We start from the raw sequence: 22,465 nt of genomic DNA, 5'->3' as shown, positions 1-22,465 counted from the left end.
AGATGTCCAGAGATTTTGTTTCATTGTTAATTGTTCAATTCTCATGTTTTGTGTGTCGAGAGAGGATAGCTTTTCAATAATAACACTTTATTTTGGAAATTACTGAAAAGACTACAAATAACTTGTGCATGACTTTGGTGGCGGAACATTTGACCGCTATGTATCACATGAGCTGAAAAGAAAAGAAAGTATTAATATGCTATATAAATGTAATATGCTCGTAGGAAGCATTTACAACTTACATGTTCCCACTTCTTGCTATATTCATCTGCGGCCCTCATTGCCTTACGCATTTATGTATGTAGCCCTCTTGATTTTTTTCTGCCTGCTGGCTCCCTTCATTTTCAATGATACCAACCAGGTGCCTAAAATCACAACCAATTAATAAAATTTCCTTATGAGTATTCAAAATAATTGCATGAAATATTCTTAGTTTCACATGGTGTAATGATCAGGAGAATCACTCCATTTCTCTACCAACTATTCCAAATAAGTTTATGAAGAACATCACACGTCCACCACTGCAAGTGGCACAACAAATTTCTGAGCACATAGATTGTATTTTTTTTCATCTGTGAAACATGCTTATGAGCATAGTTCAGCATGGCAGAGACACCACCATATGTGAAGCATATGAATGTCTCAGAAAGGTTAGCAGTTGATATGGCCTCTGCTATATGTATGTGTTACATCGCTTGCTGTATTTACTGCAGTATGTATCGTACCAGTCGAGTAAATATGTAGTATAATATAAGGAGGGTTCTTGCAAGACAGGCCCGCAGATAATCTAAGCTAGAGCACCATCTAAACTTCCAAACCAGTTTTTTGTTACTCTACTACATCACGTGAGTTTCAAAATGCTATATTTTACCAGTATGTGATATGCTCTCCTACAACATTTCAGTGCATGTCACAACATTTTTTATATCTGCTGTACTCTATCCAGGTAAGCCATGCAAACAGCAAATATACCTGTGAATAAATATCAGGAGTGCCTCCCACCTTCAATGGATATGCAGGGCCATGACGCTGCCATGTGTGCCACTTCCTGTCGTTGAGAGGGAAGCAGAACATTGTCTGCTTCCAATGCATCAAGTACTGTCTTGCGGAGGCTCTCCCAAGGGTAATAAATTCGTGAGAGCAGAGGCATTTGTGGGATTGGTGAAGGTGCACTCACACATGTTGACTGATCTAAACAGGAAAGCAAAACAAAAAATGGCACTTAAAGCCCCAAGCAAGAGGGCAAAGTGGCATCTGGAGATGTATGCACTATACCTTGTTTCCATAGTCCATTTTTAACAATGAAAATGTCATCGAGGCATTTCTCAGCACCAGCAACCATAGAGCGAAGTGGTAACTCATCCATTAAATACACCTAGAAAGAAATAACTGGTGTTACAAAGATTTTTAGAACAACAATGAAATTGAAGCTCATACGAGCGTTATAAACGCTATAACATAAGTGGCATACCTGTATGTTGCCCTCCTGACAAATTCCATGACCCACAGCAACTCTGATTAGCGCCTCAAGACATGTTACTGACACAAAGTTTTTCGTTTTGTGACCTCTACTCCTGATCTTCAGAAACGTCTAGTAAACAAGAAAGAAAGAGAAAAAGAAGCAGCATTGAGCAAGCTCTGAAAACCACACACATATAGCAACAACTGTAGCATGCACAGGGAAAGATATGTACCTCTCATATGGAACTTTCTGTGTCAGAAAACGAAGTTATTAAGCAAAACCGGAAGTAGCGTATCTATTTTGCAAAAAATTGGTTAAACAGGCTATATATACCTCCATAATCATGGCTGAGCAGCGATATCCTGAGGGAGACAACAACAGAGTTTATTACTTCATAAGTTGAATATGGATGACTGTCCATTAACTCTGAGGGTCGCACACAACAATATACACTTGTCTCTTGAGGATCAAGATGGTATAGCCTGAGGTCTGGTAGAAAGCTTGATGGTGTTATGCGAAAAAGAAAAATTGGCATCACCTCAGGGCCAGTTTCCACAAAGATGTGTACCGGTTTCCCATAGCGCAGGTTGTACTCGTCTCTGGAGACCACAAGATAGTGTCCTGTGGTATGTTGAGTCCCAAGAATAGTGATTGTCGAAGCACACAAGAAGGGACTGTCAACTCACAGTGCACCATGCATCTGTGATGAGGTGATGTTTTCAGCGTGCAATATCTGCTTCTTCACTGTCCACACGGCTGGCTGCAAGAAGCCTTACGTCCCTCTATGGTACAAGGAACACCACTGGCAAAATCTTCATGTGATAGCAGGTGGTCGAAAAGAGCTCGACGAGAAGAAAATTTCTGCAGCAACAAAGTGCACCCGTATATCACCTACCAAGAGAGTGCAAAAAAGGGATCCATTTATAAACAGCCTTCAGCTGTGCGAGCATGAAACCGTTACTGGTGAAAATTTTGACGCGGCTAAGACTAGTGAAAGGTACATTTGTTTGGAAAGACTATGAAATGTGACCTCTTTGATGAATTGCAAACTGTAGAGGATCGGAATTTTGCAAACAGGAGGCCTTCCTATAGTGTAAATGCAACAGATTTCAATGGAAAGTATAACAGGCCATATCGGAATGATATCCACTTTGGAGATTGGGACACTTTCAGGTGAACATTCCACAACAGAGGAATTCCGTTTACTCCAGCTCCAATGGGGGGCAAATAGAGTCACAACATTTATCAATTTTTTGTGCGAGATCACGGCAAAACAGCAATTATTTCAGTAGCCTCCCCCTCCACGACTGAACGTTAGGCAACTCTTTACGTTTCTACACATGATCTACACACAGTGACACACACAGACACTGCTTTCCTGCTGTTGCACATCGTTGCTGAGACGCGTATGCAACGACACAATTTTTGCAACCATGCTTACAAGTGATGCTCGTATTTGACTTGGTATAGTGGTGGAACAACGAAACAGGTTTTGAACTCACCTTTGCTTTGCGGGGGTACAGTCGGCCAAAGACCAAACACTAGATGCATTTCCAAACACTTAAAACTTCACGGAGCGTCTCATGCGTCTACGAGGAAAGAATTTCGCGGCGCCTCCGGTGACAATGCTGTATTGCTCCGCGCTGCGCACTCGCTGACGGCGAGACGCCGGCGTCCTTGAGCCTGCCACATTCATCCGAGCAAAAAGTTAGGCCCGAATATTGCGATGTCACTGTTGGATCGTTTAAAAACGGTAAATATGTGCTTCGCTGAAGACATTTATCGTCTTCCATATTTCTGCTAGTATAATCGTGACGTGGTCTGAACAAAATATTTCATTTTCAGCGATATTGCTCTACTCATTCCTGGAAAAGACGACGGAAAAGCAACGGTTCATGTGCCGCCACGGAATTGGAGCAGCAATGAAACACAGAAGCACTGGTTCCGTGGACGGCGTTCCGTGAATTTACGGTCTTTTTTTAACAGTGTGACTGAGTTAAATCCTTGGTAGCGCCCTATATTGTCCGCTATATAAGCAGGTCGATAGACATAAGATACTAAATTTTGATAAAGTATGGCTAATTATTGCTGTATGTGGATCACTTGCATGTAGCAATATAGCAGATCAGTATCTCATCAAAGTGTGACCCGCAGGAAATATTGTTTGCACTACAGATCAGAGTGCACCCCAGAACGACACATGGGCATGTGTTTTACTAATTCTCAATGATGAGGAAGCAAAATGCAGGTACTTGCACTCAGCACATGCAGAATTATCACAATAAAATAGCTACAGAACAGTCAAGTATGTCAATTTTCTGCTTTAATTGCACATTCGTTGAAAGGGGACTGCACTTTGTGCATATAATTTTTAACATGATCCGTTAAACCAGAAGAAAGAATCCTGCAAGTTAATAAAAGAAATTAGCTAGTCACTATGTACAGTGCCCGCAAACCTATGGTGTAGACATGATTCTGAGGAATCTTTATCATTAGGGCTGCCGCCTTTATCGCTCCTGAGGCACTTGGCACCTTCGTGCTGATTCTGCACACATGGAAAGAAAGTGTAAAAAAGCCAAAGCAACTAAAAATATATTTAAGCTATGCTGCTGTATAGAAGCTTTTGCGTAGCTTCAAACTGCATAAATATTTTCGATAAAAATTCTGGACATGAAAACTGACATTCCCTATTGGTAGTCCGAAAGCAAATTGGAAGTTGGCATGTGTGCACACTACAGTATTTCTTATTCGTCATTGCAGCATGCCACAATAGCCAAACTCTGCTTTTCAAAAGTGCATGTATGCACAAATGCATTTCTAGGTGGGGCAGTTGAAGAGCGTGGTGTATCATACCTCTCTTTCTCTGTGGCGAGATGAGGAGCCCTCTGCCATCAGTTTTTTTAGCCTGTGCTATCTTACGCATCACATATGATCTGGTATGGGAAGGGATCCATTATTGGGGTGTGGGTGGAGTGACACAAAGAGCCACATTGCGTGAAGCCACTGGCTATCACTGCCCTTTTTGTTCTGAACTGGCTTGTTAAATTTCAACTCTGCATTTGTGCTGTTACATTAGAGAATTGTAACCATTTAGCTGGTATTTTCATCATTTTATGTGCCCTCTTTATACCCTTCTGTAGGCAACATAATGTATTGGCACAAGTGAGGAGCTGAATGAGTCACCACAATACACCAATTAGCTGTTCTTCCAGTGACAACTGCAGCATGTCAGCAATCAACACTGAAAAGCGAAACAAGCTCCAGTGAAAACACAAAGTGCCGATCAAGAGCCTGGGTCAGAGTGTCAGTAAGGAGTGCTCGCATCATTGTCTCCTGCGTATTTCTCCCATTTCGTGATAAGCTACCAGTGCTTGTTTGTGTTGCACATGTTTAAGCCGGTGTAGTCACACAAGTATATCCAATGTTTATTTATTACTATATTGTACACAGTACTTATTAGCACTCATTCCTAATATACACAATATTTATCGAAGCACATTGTTTTATATTACGTAATGTAATGTAAGATGTCAGTTCGTTCTTACACTCTCGGACTGTTTATTGTCTGAACACAAGATTCATGCAAAATAATTTCGAAGTTAATCTGGCTGTTATCGATTCTGAGCTCTGTGAATATCTTGCTGACTGTCACAGTTGTTGTGTTAACATTTACTCCGCCTTTGTGCTCAGGGAAGAAAAAAATTGGGGCAAAACCTTTCCTCTTGAACAAGTGGAGGTTGCAAGTAGGGATAATTGTGTTATGTGTTCCCATTTCCTTCGCTATTGAGATTTCTTGCTTCAAAATGTATTTGTATTGATTAAAATATTGTGGTTTAAGAATCTGTCGTCGTGTGCATTACATTCATCATGGGATAATCAATCAATCAATCAAATGTTTATTGACCACCTGTTTAAAAAACAGAATACAACATAAGACTGTGAAGGAACTTGGTGAGGAAGAGGTGCAGCTTGCCGCTGTGCATGGTGCACAAGCAGTTAATGTCCTAGAAGCAGCTCCAGTGGGCCAGCTCGAAAAATGATAACGGTACACAAGAAGCTTCAAGGCCTTATTGAGCAATGGATGGCTCTCTTATGGGGAGCTTGACTGAGTCATCCCTCTCCCCAAACAAAGTTCACAACTTATTGAAGAAGCAGGGGAATGTCATCCATTGCGGTCTCTCCAGAATAAAATGGATACTACATGCAATATGGACAAATGCTCTGAAGGCAAACAATATGACAACCGGTCTCATTTGTGCAAACCAGTTCTACTCACCAGCATGGAATATATTTCGTTAAACTAACAGGACTGCGTGTAAAGGTGACGTGACAAGTATCCCACAGAAAATGATGCTCAGGTGGTGACGTCAAACTGTGGCATGTGCAGCAAGGTAGGCTAGCCAACCATGTAAATCTGGACTGAGTTTACATCACATGGGTGACCATTTTGACATACACTAGAGGTTGTATCGGCTAATTATATCATACAGTCAGAGCGTTGCAACAAAATTCTCGTGTGTATGGGTCAGGTTTGTGCCTTTCTAGTTCTAGTTCTTGTATTTCTAACTGGTTCCGCGTGTGGGACATGTACCATAAAGCAAAGCTACAATATCATATAGGAACAAGAATAGAAATTTGTGGTGTAAGAAAAATTAGGGACAGCAAACACCTTTACTTTTTTTTCATTGTTTTATGTGTACCCAAATTTCACAGTCTGGATATGGTGCTATTGTAATGCCTGGATTCCATCATGTGTTCTCTTTTCATTCATCACTCCTGAACTCTATCATTTCTGTTTTTGTTGTTTGTCGTCCCTGTATTTCTCCTTGGTGTTTTCATTGTTTGCGACCTGTATGATATCCGTGTACGATATATGTGCTGCAGGCAGCTCTCATTCAGCTGATGCGTTGAGCTTCAGGCTGCTGTTTCGATCCCACCGGATCACAGAGACAAACTTGGGAGTAGACTTGTTTCGGTCGTCTTTGGCGCAAATTTCGACGTCTACCTTGCCGCACTTGGAACAACGTATTTATTTACAATCTTACGCAATCAAGCTGCGTATGTGACACGTAGCCCACGTATCAGCACCAGTTGCTATTCAGACGCGATTTTTTGACGCGATCAGATATTTTGCTGCTCGGCAAATATCTTAGCAGTAGACGCCGTAGAGGAACGAAAAACTCCGCTGCTTATGAGCGTCTCGATTTGTACTGTTTTCACGGTGTGATGCGTTCTTTTCTTCTTCTTCTTCTTCTTTTTTTTTTTCTGGCGGTGTTGACGTTCTCGGAGCCTCGCAAACAAATAACATCGACGATAGAAATACGCAATGTTTTACGACGAATGAATATATCGGCAGCGTAGGCACTAACCCGTCGCCATGCTCAATCGCGTATTCGTCCCGGATTGGTTACTGGGTCAATGGCGAGTCGTGATGTCAGTGTATAAGCGGCCCCGTATGACCAGTGTGACCAGCTACCGTGGGTTGTGCTTGCTGTTCATGTTGAAAGTCTTGTTCTGTCCAACAAGACAAGCCTCAAACACTGTTGCGAGCCATGTTTTGTATCGCCAGTGTGACCAGTCGATTATACATAACCAAAACATATTTGCATGCACGTTGTCAAACTTGTTTTGAGCGTTTGTATAACCAGTGTGATTGCAGAAGAAACTGTTCCTGGCAAAGAGATGACTGACACCAGTTAGGACGTCCAAAAGAATTGGTTGTATAAGCAAGCACTTTAGTTTTGAATCAGCAGTTGCTTGTTCTGTTTTCTTACTTATTGGACCCTTTTTATTTTGCTTTTACACTTCTTTTTCTTTTTTCTTTTGCGGTCTGCCATTACAATGCTCTGCTAACCTTTATTATGCTGAAAGATGAAAGTGACTGTTCGGATAGAAGCCACTCTGAGAATTTTTCTTCATAGTGGCTTTTCTGCGACGCTAACTTGTGGTGCTTTTATTGTGTTCCTTTTGCACTCCTGGGAGATGCAAGGCCGCTAAACTTCGTGATCACTAAACGTAGGTACCGTAGCCAGGGTGCCACGTTTGAGAATTTTGCGCTTTGCGCCGATGCTAAAGTCTTCGGCCTTGAAATGCCGAGAACACGCTGTCGAGTAGCCTACCGGAGGCAGGGATGGGAAGTATTTAAATACATTTTAAATTAAAGTGCTATTTAAAATATAGATAACATACGTGTTTATATTTTGTATTTAAATACAGAGTAGCAAACGGCAATCCAGAATATGTGGGTTCGAGTCCTACAGCTGGCTAACCTTTTCAGTGACTTTCATCTTTCATCTTTCATACAAAAACGTATTTATAATTATATTTAAATATCAGTTTTGGGGTATTTATTCTTGTAAATACTTTATAAATACTCCTAAATATATACTCCTAAAGTAATAATATACAAATAATAATAGTAAATAATAAATTAAAATATATATTCCTAAAAAATATACTGATTCATGTCTTAAATATGCCGTGCATTTGACCTTTAGAGAAGAAGGGCGAGTTTAGGGAGCAGTGTTTGAGCTAGTATGCAGGCGAAAAACGATTTAGATGCCGAGTTTTTCGCTGTTGTTGCAGACAATGGTCGCGGCTGATTACTTTGTGTACAAGTGGACCATCTTCATCAAATTTAATGCAAGCCGCACCTGTGGAGATGCTGTTCTCCTTTGCGAATCTGTACACACTGCCATCCGTAATGTACACCCTATATGAAATAAAACAATCGCAATGAAGTTACTTGTGTCAGGACCCTGCGATATTTTTCGAGCTACTTCTCCCGTAAGACAGCATTTGAGCGGAACTCGTGGAAGGAAATACTTGGGTCCGACACTGCTTTCTTCGGCTTGCAAGGCGGGACGGTGCAGTACACCGTCACGTCTCACGTCTGACAAACCATGCACTGGAGACAAACACAGCTCATCGCGTGAAAACCAGCCAAAACCAAACGCGAATGACGGCAGCGACGGTATCCGCATAGCATGCGTCGTCTGCCGAGGGCACAGGGGTGGCATTCAGTGTATTGCTCCGTAGACGAAAGCGTGCTGGGCGAACGCAATGTATCCTGGACAGGTCCTGGTCGCACGTCACAGCAAACGTCAAGGCACACGTGACCTTAAAGATGGCGGCGCCCGTGATCGGCGGCCAAACCGTTTGTAAACAATGCGGTTGTTGTTTCTGGACGACGTTTTGGATGTTTTTCGATCACGGTAATTATTTTTATCCGATAATCTCGCAATAAAACGCGCAGTTTTACACATAAAGCCTCGTATTGTTGACAACTTCCAAAGATGTGATGACGACCGCGCGTTAAGACTTACCGAGCCGATACGATGTACTTAAACTAAGGTGAAGTGGGCTACCATGTTGCGGAAGAAGCACTGCATAGTTTACGCTGGCAAAATACGGTCATCTCTTGGTGTTATGACGGCGAAAATATGTCGGTAAGCGGCAAAACGACAGGTAAACAAAGTCACATGACCTCAAAATGACGTTTTCTATGACGTACGACCAGGACAAGATGGCAGTTTTGCGAAAAGCACCCGCTTGAGGGTAGTTACAACAATGGCGGGTTTGTGTCACCCCTGTGGCCGAGGGTCCCGTATTCAGCGCCACAAACGCGCGGCGGCCACTTGGCGAAACTAAATCAGCGCCGCTGGGGCTAGGTGCGAGTGTCATGGTCGTGCATTATAGGGAAGACGCACTTCTCCAGGGGGCAGCGCCATCGCAGATTTCCGCGCCACGGCCCGGGGTTCATTTCCCAACTGGGTAGGTGGTCAGCCAGTCAGCTGTTACGAAGGGGCGGCGTACAGCATTTCGCAGCATGGTGATCGTTCTCTACTGCGGATTTGCAAAAATTGAGAAGCTGTGCGACTTCTTTAGAAGTTCGAATTTAAGAAAGGGCTTAAAGCTGTACGAAAGCGACCATGTTTACGACGTGCGAGACACCCAGGACAAGCTAAACGACGGGCCGGTTATAACAGGGAAGTGTATCGCACAAACCGGCAAGCATGCTTACGACGTTGAAATAGAGGTAAGTTTTTCGTGGTTTACATTTTTAAACCGGAGAGATGTGCTGTGAACCGATGTACTTCCCGCAGCTGCTTCCCAGGGAACGAAGAATCAGTCACGCGTCCTGTACCTGCAGAGGAGGCATTCGCGGTGGTTGCAAGCACACAGCTGCCGTAGCAGCGTTTGTCAATAAAACCGCGGTGAACTCCTAACCTCAAGAATGGGGAGCTCCAACGGCGAAGCCACACCTGGACGAGAAACAGAGCATTACGGATCTCTTTGGAGGTGGCCGACGCTGTTTGCAACTACTCTGATGACATTTTTCCAGGTCATTCACACAGCTCACATTGCTCTACTTCGTTACAGGTAGGAGAAAGAGCACAGTTGTCAACAGTGTTGTGCCCATCCCCTTGTCACAATTAATGCCTAAATTTCAAGGTGTACAGAGTATCGTAACCAAGGCCATCAAACTTGAGTATGGCAATGAAATTGAAAGGGCTTGTCGTGTGACCCTTCACCAACTTGTTGAAGGTGCTGTACACAATGCATACAAGGAAAATGTTGCAGAAGCACTTGGGGCAACACATGATCAAGACAAAGAATTTTTTTGCTGGATGTATGTCCTGCAGGCAGCTCCTGTCATGAAATTTATGAAGGTGAAATGGGACGAATGCATACCAAAGGCACACATAGACTTCTACAAGAGGCATGTCTTGGATTGCAACGTGGCAGAGATTGTTTTTGCCACGCTTGGGCAGAACATTAATGAGAGGTACGTTCAAACAGATTGAAGCCATGAAGTGGAAATTCTGATGTCATGTTATTACCTGGTATGTTTTCACACAAAATTTTCAATAGGTGGCATAACGAAAGGAAAATTAGGATTACAGCGTCCACTGCACACCTAATCCGAACACGACTGGATGGCTTTGAGAAACTGGCCACAACCCTTTCCTGACGCAAAGCTGTAAAAACTGCCGCTATGGTGTATGGTGCGGCAAGGATTCTTTGTATTCTTATTGTCATTATACGGACTGATTAAATTCTTGTTTTGTTGTCAGGCACAGCAACTGAGGCAACTGCCCGCCAATGTTTACAAATGGAAATGAAGGTGCCTGTACTGCAGGTAATAACGTTTCATGTTGGGAAGTCAGAGATTGTGCATTATTTAGTTTTATTCTCAGAACTCAGATGTGACGTATATGTAGCTTCCGTATTTAATCCAGTCCGCTTTTCAAGTGTATGTTCCTGTTTCATGCCTAGATTTGCCACCCATCAGAATTTGTCAGCATGTACACTTCAGAAGTCGCCTAGCAACATGCAACTGTGCTGCTGCATCGACAACATCCCTAGAGGCGGTAACATTGTAGAAGACACAAAGCACACACTGAGCACCGATCAATAGAATGTTCTCTACAGCCTAGCATTTCTAACCATGTTGTCCAAGCATCAGCAAGCCAAAGGAGACATCTTATTGGTGGCTTCTGCAACACTAGGATTTGTATGTCAACCTGCACTTGTCTCCGTACAGCCTTCAGTTATATTTAAAATGTCACATATCTCTAACAGACTGGGCTAGTAATACACGAGCAGCGACCATGGTTGTGTGGCAGCCCAGACGGCATCATCAAGACTGCTGAAGAAGCGATCCTGGTTGAAATCAAGTGCCCACACAGCAGACGGGACAAACCCATTGTGGACGGGATCCAACAAGTCAGCTATCTTAAGTATTTGTGTTTCGACCATGGCCGGATCAATCTAAAGAAATCGCATGCATATTACACATAGGTGCAAGTGCTTATGTATATCCTAAACATTAAAAAAAAACATTATTGTATGCGTATTCATCTAAGCAACAGGTATCAGTAACTGTATCCAGAAGCGACTCTACTAGCAGAACTGATTCCTAAGCTAGAGCATTTCTATTCCATGTACCTTCTAAGTGTGTTGCATTAGCCAAAGAGCTGAACGTCTCTAGGAGTATCCTGCAGATACCTACAAAAATAGCCCCTGTAAAAAAGCTAACTGTATTTTGTAATGTGACATTAAACAGTGAAGCACCAGAGAAATAAAATGTTAGTATGAATACATTTTTTTATTTGTGTCCCATATGCCGTTCATAGTGAACCATATTCATCTTTTGACTTAAAACAAAAATGTGGGGTAGGCAATCATTACAAAGTAATCTCGCATGCAGTCTTAAGTGAACTATGCACAAGTTGGATCGTATGGACTATACACAGTGACTACGTCACTTCTTAATCATGGGCCGTTGAAAGTTTGGAAGCACACAACACATGTGAAAAATATCTGGCATGCTTGGAGTTACAGGGACTCTGTTGTTCAGGATATTATACACTGTGGGAGCACTGTGCATCCTTAGTAGCTCTTGAGGGATGGCACACATGTGTTTCTGCACAGCCATGACCCACAAATGCAAACAAGATAGAGAACTTGCATCCAGCATCTTCACAGGGATCTGTCTGGGTCCAGCTGTCAACAGATGAATGGGCCACGCTTTCCACAGTAACGTCCTGCATCAAGCAACCCGTGATAGCTGTAGAGAATAATCGCGCTACAATGTATAGAGCATGTTGGCTGGGACTGATCATGGTGACGAACGCTAACAACCTGGACAAAGGACAGACACGGCAGACAAGGACAGTCCGCGTATGTCCTTTGTCCAGTTTGTTAGCGTTCGTCACTGTGATGATCAGAGAATAATCGCAGCATGTAATATGATTTATGCATGTTTTTCTTTTCCTTTTACCTCTATAATGCAGTGTTTAATTCCGAGGGGGCGGAGTTCGCTGCTCAGGAGAGTCAGCCCCCTCCCCCCCCCCTCCCCTCACACAAGCGAGTTTTACTGTCCTGTGCAAGTTTATTTTGCTCCGCAAGTCCAACAGCTTTACTTTGCTCCCCAAAAAGTGCATCACTTTCCCAAACTCACATCTGACTAACTCGGTTAAACCTGATTGCTCCCCGAATTCCAAGCCAACCAACCACCAGTCGGCTCTTCCTTATGTACTCCGCAAACTTTGTCATGTTCTTCTAGTCAGTGACGGTCAGAAAATATGACAAATGTATGCCCACAATAACACCTTTTACTGTTCTTAAACTGTTAGAGGTCACTTATCCGTCTGCCCGGCAATTCATTGAACACAGACATGTGGCACCATATCTCCTTTCCCCTTCCCTTTCTTTGTACAGCAGTGTGTTTAGTCGTGTATATGTCTATACTATGTATATCTATACTATGTATATGTGTGTCACCACTTCACTTTGTACCTGAGGAAGCGTGGACCTCCACGCGAAAGCTTGTACAAATTAAACTTAAACAAAAATCTTTAGTGTCGTTTTCTGTATTTTGTTTATGTGATCTACAGGACTCCCCTCTTCGTATACGCTTTGATTCCAGCGAAACTAGCGCCTATTCCGATTTGATACTGTCGCAGTTATGTGCACATTAATTTATGGAGGTATTGAGTAAATGAAACTGGTGTAATATTTCTCGTAGGACGCCAATCGAAACTGAACATAGCTGCTACTCAGACAACCCTCAAGGTCCCGAGGACATCCCAGTTTGGTCCTAACGTTCATATCCATATATATCCTAAAATCCATATATAATATCCATAAAATATCCATAAATATCCTAGATCCATCCGTCGTTGCAAGCTGGACGTCCCCGGATGTCCAGTGGATGTATATTATCGGACGTGACGTGAAACAGCCCCAAACCACAGACGACCGGAAGATATCCTACGGACGTTCAGTATGGGACATACAGACGTCCATAAGAGATCCGTTTATGTCCGAAAGACGTTCGAAAGACATCCCTCGGACAATCCTACTTACTTCCCGGGACGTACTGTAATTGTCCTGCGGACGTCCAGTGGGACATTCCTAGGCCATTATTTGGATATTTTACTGCCACCCCTCCGAGCATTGGCCCAAAGGTTGCATACTACATTGGCAATGCCACCGGGAATGCATATGAAGGCGGATAGGGCCTTACCAGTAGCGTTACCAAGAAATTGACGTATATGCAACATGTTCCATGCGTACCAAGAACGAACTGCAGTTTAAGCCTCCTGGTATAAAAGCTGCATACAACTAAGTCGGACATACAACATGTAGAATAATATAGTAATGGTTTTATTTGACGGGTGTTAAACACACATTTTCACTAGGTCACGCAGCTCTCATGCATGATGCGGCTATAGGATTTATATAAAGACTACAGAGGTCTTCTAAAATTAATTCACATGATATGCTTATGTAAAAGCACTAAAGAATAACAGCTAATAAGGCATAAAATGGTATAAAGAATGCTGTGACTAAAATTACGGGACATTTTCACTATGCAGAGCAGCTCTTATGCATCATGTGGCAAAATATCACAATGACTATTATATGACTTATATAATGGTTAAAAGGAGACCTTCAAAGATTGGAAAGTTTACGTAACATAACAACAGACTGAAGGAACACTATTGTAGTGCACTATCTAGCAACAGTTACTAAGCGTACGATAGCAATGGATTGACTAAGGTTGGTAGCACACATTTTCACAAGGTCAAGCAGCCCTCATGCATCATGTGCAGAATATCACAGTGACTATTATGGACCTATTGTATATAACGACTACAATGATGTACATGAATAGTGTACATAATATAACATAGAAACAACAGACTAAAGGAGAGTTTGCTATGATGCGCTGACAACTAAGGGTGCGAAGATATCGAGAATGATATGACGAGAGTTGAAGTCATAACACACATTGCAGATTATCACAGCCACTATAATATGATGTCTATCATGGCACAAGGGGATCTATGGAATAATGGAAAATTTCAGTGAGCTTATCGCAGAGTGTGTCACATTTTCTTTCAAAGCCCAGTTTCTGAGTCCGTCTAGCAAAGACTCCGGGGTCGGTTCGGCAGGCTGAGAGTTCGATGTTTCGAAGATATCTGCTCGTCTAGGATAACTGCTACGCTCCATCAAATCATTGTGTCCTCCTATATCGGAGGACACACCGACCTGCCACTCATTTGAATCTGAACTGTCAGCAGAATAGCTCTCCCCAGAAACTGATTCACTGAACTGGTTGCAGTGGTGTAGCCAGACCTCCAAGGTAGGGGGGGCTCGATACGAAAACTCGCCCCCCCCCCCCGCTGATCCTGGGTGCGACAACACACACATACTCGTGCACGCCGCAAAATGCGGTTAAAAAAACAGAACGAAAATAATTGATTTGGACGTGCACAATACGATTACATGTATAGGCTGTCATGTCCAATGAGGGGGTGTCACGAGATTGGAAAGGATTTTGAAAAGCTCATACTTTGAAAACCATTCAAGAGTGCTGCTTAGACGCCATGAACTGTAAGAACTTTCTCGATCGTCACACTGTCACCCCCCCCCCCCCCCCATATATTATTTTCTCCTCGGATTTGCACGATTTCCGTGGGTCGGTCCGAGGCAGGTAGGGGGGGCTCGAGCCCCCCCTAGCCCCCCCGTGGCTACGCCACTGACTGGTTGTCTGATCCGTCTCCTATGCTGTATTGAGCAAAATGTGGAGTTTCGACAGCGGAGCTCGATGAACCACCGTGTCCACAAGCGTCCACGTTGTCACGCAAGGCGGCAAATACATGATTAGCCTCACGTACAGCTTTGTCGTAGATGTAACGCTTATTTTTCACCTTTGGCATATTTGCTCAAGTCAAAGAAAGTGAGAGTTCATTCCACTTACGCCGATTCACCAGCGCCAATCTTCAAACCCAGGTTGCACTTTGTCCAACGCGGCCTTTTGCAAGGAGAGGAAGCGGATGCGCTGCTCTCCCTTGCAATGCGGATTCCCTTGTCAATGCGAGCGTCGCCGCCTCAGCTTCTCCGCTAAGGGAGAGATTCACGACAGGTTTCAGCCTGTTGTACTATTCAAATTCAGCTACGGTCATAATACTTAACTGCAATTAGCTGCTCTGCGATTCCTGTAATACCCTTGCGATCCGTGAGCGGCATAACGAAGATGATTGTAAGTAAGGCGTGTTTGCATTTTATTATTGCATGTTTCTTTCATTATTGCGTGTTTGCATTATTGGGAATACATTTTGAATATTCGAAACGTCGTCAGCTCTGGATATCCCAGCAACGTCCTAAAGACATCAGATACAACATCCGGTGATGACTGGTCGCGGATGTTTATTTCACCCTGACGTGACTTCCTACGGAAGCTCTGGGGACGTTACATCGGGCCTAGGATGTCGGGACAAGTTTGAGACGCCCCTGGGACGTTGATGGTTGTCTGGGTTGGTCGATTTAAAGTGGAATTACCCACCTATAAGGGTGTCCACGTTAACTGTGAACATATTTTTTAAAAATATGTATAACACTTTTTTCCAAGATGAAATCATTGCAATATAGCATATGCTGAAGGGCACTCCCTAGCAGGGCATCAGCAAAGTCCAAAGGCAATGTCTTAATTAACTTTCATGAATTAAGTTTTTAATTATAAAAGCTACAAAGTTGTCCCAATGAGAACATCTGTTCCTTTCGGTCACCTGATATCGTAGCCGTTTTCAGAACAACAATCCGTTCGAAAGATCGCCCGCAAAAAGTTCGTGAAGGAACGCCATTTTTTTCTTTATTTTGTTCATTGCGCTTCTTAGAAGACGCGTCTTTCTTTCACCCCCAATGTGAGAGGGAGAAAGAGCACACTATCGCCTCTCGCGTCCTGGAAAAAGATTAAAAGGAAACAGAAAATGCAACCCAAGATAAGGCCAGTTCCGATAGAGTCACCCGATACATTTGTTTTTGTGTTGTTTCCGCAAGTTAAAGCTCATCTTCGACGCATGAGGCGGCACTATGCTCCTTCCCACCCTTCCGTTGGGGATGAAGGAAATACGCGTCCCCGAAGATGCGCAATGAACAAAATAAAGCAAAAAAAAGGCGTTCCTTCACTAATTTTTTGCTGGCCATTTATCGAACGGATTTTTGTTCTGAAAACGGCTACGATATCAGGTGACCGAAAGGAACAGATGTTCTCATTGGGACAACTTCGTAGCTTTTATAATTAAAAACTTAATTAATGAAAGTTAATTAAGACATTGCCTTTGGACTTTGCTGATGCCTTGCTAGGGAGTGCCCTTCAGCATATGCTATATTGCAATGATTTCATCTTGGAAAAAAGTGTTATACATATTTTTTTTAAACACGTTCACAGTTAGCGTGGACACCTTGTATATGAAAGAATGTTCCATCTGATAGTTGAAGGTCTCTGAACTCTGCTTTATGAATTCATGCCTGACAATGATCGTGCAGAGCTTCTCCCTCTTGTTTGATGAGTGAGCACTTTTGCAGGGAACTAGAATACTTCTGTCTCCTTCATGATGCACTACACACTAAGAAAAAGGGGAGTCGCGAGGCGTCAGATGCGCGCCTGGCCCCCAAGTCGCTGTTTCACTGGCAATGACTCCCCCCTTCCTTCTCGCACTCCTTCGAGCGGAATCTGTTGCGTGCGAGAACGAGAGCAGAGTGGAACCGTGGGGCGTGGGGCGGCTAGCAGTGCCCTCAAAACGTGAGACTGCGTGAAACGGCAGCTCGCATGCAGTAAAACGCATAGGTGAAAAATTTGCTCTGCTAATGTACCATGTACAAACAATGATTGTGCACCTCTTAGACAACTAAAAAGTAAAACGAAAAAGTGAAAACACGGACATACACGCATAATGCGCCTCCCAACTCATATTTGAGGCTCAGGGATTTGCCGCTTCACATCCTGGATCCCGTCAACGGATTTGAAACATGCAGAAACGCGCGAGGGTGCTTGTACATGGTCTTTCTAGTTTTGTAACTTTTCGTTCATCATTTTCGCGGGACGTTTGCGTGAGGATAGCACGAGTGTCACTCTGTTTGTGAAATACAAGTCGTCGACGAAGCAAAATCTCAATAGGAGGCGATCACCGTGCAGATGACGTGAAGTAAGCATTACGGGGCTCCACCTTTCGATACCGTAACGGACAAACTGCTGATACAGGTAAATGGATATCTGATTTCGTTGTATTGCATGTGTTTTCTGCGCTTCTTTGCACAATGAATACAGGGACAGTTGTGCTGTGTGAGGAAGAGTGTGTGTCAAAGGGTACACGCAAAAGTCGATCGTACAAACGCACTTGCTTAGAAGATCTTGAAACAGTGTCGCGTCTGCCTGCATGTTGCTCTGTAATTGAGCATACAAAACAATTTGTTTTTTCTTCCCCCGTTTTTCGAATGTGCTTGGCTGCCTGTGGTCTGCCTTGTAGTGTTCGTATAACCGAACATATAATATCACATACACGGATGGCATCGAAGTAACGTTATACACACCGCCACGTAGGCGCGTCGATCCAACACGATGTCTGTAAGCAGATACGATGGGAGAAAATGTAGAGGTATGAAGGAGTCGAAAATAAAGCATTGAAGTGTACGGACGGAAAGGAGCCTCTGTCGTTGTTCTGTTCAACATTGGGCACGATACAAAATATCCTGTCAAGACACTACATGCCTTTCCATTATTCAGGCGAAAGGCAGACTGGTTGGGGAATTTGCGCAGTTCAACGCAGGACGGAATTTTGACATAATATGTCAAAATGATGATGTCATGATTTTTATATAATGCAGGTGCTAGATATGTTATGATTTTGTGCACGTTTTGTTCTTATGGAAAGCTTTTCTTTTTTGTGTGTGTCTGTGTGTGAAGCATGTATTTCTGCGCAGTATACAGCTTCATCTGAGCTGTACTTCAGAACACCGCATCAGCTGAGATTGCGTTTTATATCTTCATACATTAAGCAACTGTCTTTTTCCAGCTCCTTGCCTTTGAAATGGAAGCACGGTAAGCGTGCCAACACCCATACATGGGAGGAGAGTGCTGGAGCCATGGTTTTGTTGCTGTTGTCCTTGGCACCTGCTTTGCAGAACTTAGATGCATGTGTAATCCTCACCTCATCACCTTTCTACTCTAGCAGTTCAGATAATTCTTCGGTACACCAGAACCATGCGAATACCTGCTTCTCCCCAGTGGTACACCTTCTGCTGTGGTTATTTATGAAGGTGTCTGCTGGTGAGAAAGCAGTGGCTGTGTGTTGAAGGTATGACACTGCAAAATCTCAATTTATTAAATAATACAGGTGTATCACATATTTAGTCGCCATTGAAATTTGCCCACTGCATTAGGTGCCCTGGGCGGTGCTATGTTCTGTTTGGGCACAGCACATGTTCTTGTTATCAGGGGGCAAACTGGGAATTAATCTGGAATAGCAGTAAAATGTTACTCGAATGTATGAAACAGCATACGAAAATATTTTGAAGACAGCGCGTAAGTGTTACTAGCAGACTTCTTGTACAGTAACAATGGCAGCATCAACGGAAAGTATGCAAGTGTTACTTGAATTCTGTGGCAGCATCACCAGCCTGCACATAAGTGCAGTGCCAGAAACCTTTTTGCATTCTATTTTGCGCATTTTACGCAACTCTTCATATCGAATCACAGCCGAAATGTTCTCTCAGGTAATTAGAACTCGTTCTCTCTCAGTTCGGAAATTCGCAGGTACTATTTCCGTATCTGGAGTACAGGAAATATCAGGCTGGTAGTTTTTTGAAGGCACCACCGTGTAGATGACATTTGGTCTCACCGCAAATGAAAAAGAACAAGAACAAAAACATTCTTCCTGGTCAAAAATTAAATAAATAAGCTGTTCACTCTAACTGGATGAAACTGGTTTCAAGACGTGTAGGACAGTCAATAGCCACTACGCTCAGCAAGTGCTAGTTCTTAATCAATGTGGATCATCAGATTTGTGCAGGGCTGCGAACAACGTCAAAGTTGAGCAGGTGGTTCAGGTGTTTCAATTTAAAGAGCAAAGCATGTGTAACTTAGTCACTTAGCGTGTTGCTGCTATTTTTTGTATGAAAGGAGTGCTAATTGTCAAAGCAATAAAAATCTCTTTCGTTAAGCCTATAATCTGGAACCATTCAGTAGGTTGTAAAAAATATAAAATACCATTTGCAATAAATTGTGTATTTCTGCTGTATGTTCGAACTGCCAATACACCTTGGTGTACGTGACCAAACTAAATTTACATTTGTACGTTCTGGCCAGGAACTGGTGCAGTTGGCGAGCACTGGAGGGAAACAGAATTTATTGCAACGATGCTTCGTTTGCGCGCATTTTTTGTGTGTGGGTGGAAGGTCCCCCCTCTCCCAGGGGAATCAAGTGACTCCCCCTATGGGGTCATTTTATGCCGGTATGAGTCAAACCAGATCCAATGAAGTGGGAGTCAAATGTCTCCCCTTGATGGCATCAAATGACCCCGCTGCCTTGATGGAGTCATGGTGACTCCAGGAGAGGGGGTTATATATGTGGCAGGGTTAGACGCTCCCAAAGAGAGTCACCCTGACTCCCTTATTTTTTAGAGTGATAGCTCGAAGCAGGTTACTGTCTCCTACAGCAGCACTGTGTCGTGCGAAGGATGTTTCATACCACACGTAGTATCCTGCTGCCAAACCATTATGACTGGTCCCCTGCGCTCTCAGCTTTTGTTGTTTCCAAGATTCTGAGGTTAGAACTTTGGTACTGTGGCAGGTTTTGCAAAAGAAGATAAAAAGGTTATATTCAGCACAAGCATAGCTTAAGATAATACGAGGGTTCTCCTTTTACAATGAATGCAAGACAAGAAATGGGTCACTGAATGTGCAGCATTTTTATGACAAGTACGAGTCAAAAATGCCTGGTCAGAGATGGTTCTCAGGTGTTTTCCAGTTTTTACATTCATGAATGGTAGTGTAAATAGTGGAGTAGAAACAGGTTCTATCGTGTCTTGCCTTTCAGCACAGGGCTCTGACTGTAATTAGTGTCCAATTGGTGCAATGTAGGTATACCCCCTCCAAAAATTTGAGCAAACTAGCAGATCAAAAGGTTTTTGAAAGAGTGTTGATGTGTTCACGCTATGAGGTGCCACAACATGGCAATGCAAATTGTATGTTGTGTTTGCAAGAAAATGACTTTAGTTCTTTCTTTTCAGCTTTCTAGTCGGTGACTGAAGCATGTTGTACCCTGCTTCTTTGAGGCACCATGTAAAGAAAGAACTGGTGAAGTCCCCAAAACAACCACGTGTCATTCTCTGGGCACTTCCGTTCAAGAAGGTGAAAGGGCCAGGGACTAGTATTCCCTTGTGCTGTGATTTGCTTTTCTTTACAAGCTGTGATGCCCAACCAATGATTTCAGCAAGGAAGCTGTTGCACTGTGATGTTCCGCTTTTTTATGATGTTGAAGTGTCTCTGCGAGCAATGTTTGTTAACCCGTTCTTTAAAGAAACGTATTTCATAAACCTCTTCAAGCAGCTGAAGGCTCAGGGATGAGTAAGCCCTCATGCTGTATTCGGAATGTGATGTTTACATATTTGAATATGCTCAACCAACGACTTCAGCAAGCAAGCTGTAACACTATGTGATGTTCCGCTCCTTTTCTTTTTTAAATGGTGTTAATGTGGCTATGGGAGCAGCGTTGTTCACCCATTGTTTGAAGGGTGTATTTTATAAACCTGTTTCATAAACCTTTCCAAACAGCCGAAAGGCTGAGGCATGTGTCATCTCTTGGGCTGTATTAGGGCAAGTAATCTTTTACTGCCATTTTTTGAAGAACCCAAAGAACTGTATTGTTTGAAGCATATATATTTTTAGAAACGTATGTTCATGCAGCTGAAAGACTGATGGGTGAAAGCTGAGGCTGGTATGAGTAAGCCCTCGTGCTGTATTAGGAATGTGATATAACATCTCTAGTATGAGCAGTAAATGTTTTCAGCCATTTGCACTCGACCTCCAAGAGTGGACGATATTCTTCTTTGAAATAGCAGCAACAGAAGTGAAGAAAGAATAGCTCAAGCACCTGAAAGAATCAGAATGTGCCATTCTCTTGACACTTGCGTTTAAGAAGCTGAAGGGTCAGGGACCAGTATTCCCTTGTGCTCTGGTTTGCATTTCTTTGCAAGGTGTGATGCCAAACCAATGATTTCAGCAAGGAAGCTGTTGCACTGTGATGTTCCTTTCTTTTTTGTAAACTGATGTTGAAGTGGCTCTGCTAGCAATGTTTGTTAACCCGTTGTTTAAAGAGTATGTTCTATAAACCTTTTGAAGCAGGATGAGCCCGAAGGCTCAGAGATGAGTAAGGCCCCATGCTGTATTCGGAATGCGATAAAGAAACATTACATATATAACTGATTGTAACTGCTATTTTTGTATTAGTATAAAACTGCTTAAGTTTACTTTTTGCGTAAGACTCTGAAGCTAGAGAACTCTAGCTTCAGAGTCGCCAAGTGATCCAATGATGTTGCTCGACCATCACGGATTTCATTTAAAAAAATTTGGGTGATTGGTGGGGTCTCTGATAGATACGTCACTAAATATCAATCCAAAATTCTGAAGAGTTTTGCCGCTAGAGGGCTCCAAATATCTCGCCGTGACCAAAAACGATGTTGACTTTGGTAGCCTAGTGCTCCGCTTCTACTAGGCGTAGAAAGCTAAAATTTGGAAGTAATGGCTCCGAAACAGGTCTCCTCGAAATGAACTAATCGTCGATGATGCGGAGCAAGCGGTGGCAACAGTAGCGTTTTTGCAAGCGAAGCGAGAACTTACAAACTTCGACAATTTTTATTTAAAAATTCGCTGCGGCTAGAGACGCGAAATTTTACAGAGGGACAGTGCACGGAAAGAACGTCATGGATAAAGTTTATGATCGCCATCCTCAGCAATTTTAGACCAGTAAAAATTGCGTAAATCTACGAAAAACTAAAAAAACTCATATTTCAGGACGATTTTTTTCTATGTCCCTAACGAGGTAGGAGAACGCGGGTTTCACAGAAATGTAGACGATGATGTCCGGAATGCGTATACCAAAAATTAGAAAAGTACTTTTTGTTAAAACGAAATTATGATTTTTTTTTTGGA

The 22,465-nt window shown here is 42.9% G+C and overlaps 1 long non-coding RNA gene across 1 annotated transcript; it reads right to left on the bottom strand.

Moving 5' to 3' along the window:
- Window positions 1–248: 248 nt before the first annotated feature.
- Window positions 249–1,353, bottom strand: LOC135396021 (uncharacterized). The gene is made up of 3 exons (XR_010423252.1): window positions 1,276–1,353; window positions 1,003–1,191; window positions 249–365 (listed from the first exon to the last, which is right to left on the bottom strand). It is a non-coding gene; the product is annotated as an uncharacterized LOC135396021 (long non-coding RNA).
- Between the last annotated feature and the right edge of the window lie 21,112 nt (window positions 1,354–22,465).

The sequence above is a fragment of the Ornithodoros turicata genome, chromosome 5, assembly GCF_037126465.1.
Source record: "Ornithodoros turicata isolate Travis chromosome 5, ASM3712646v1, whole genome shotgun sequence".
Classification (NCBI taxonomy): domain Eukaryota; kingdom Metazoa; phylum Arthropoda; class Arachnida; order Ixodida; family Argasidae; genus Ornithodoros; species Ornithodoros turicata.
The sequence above is the reverse complement of the archived record's forward strand: the minus strand, read 5'-3'. Positions and strand labels throughout refer to the sequence as shown.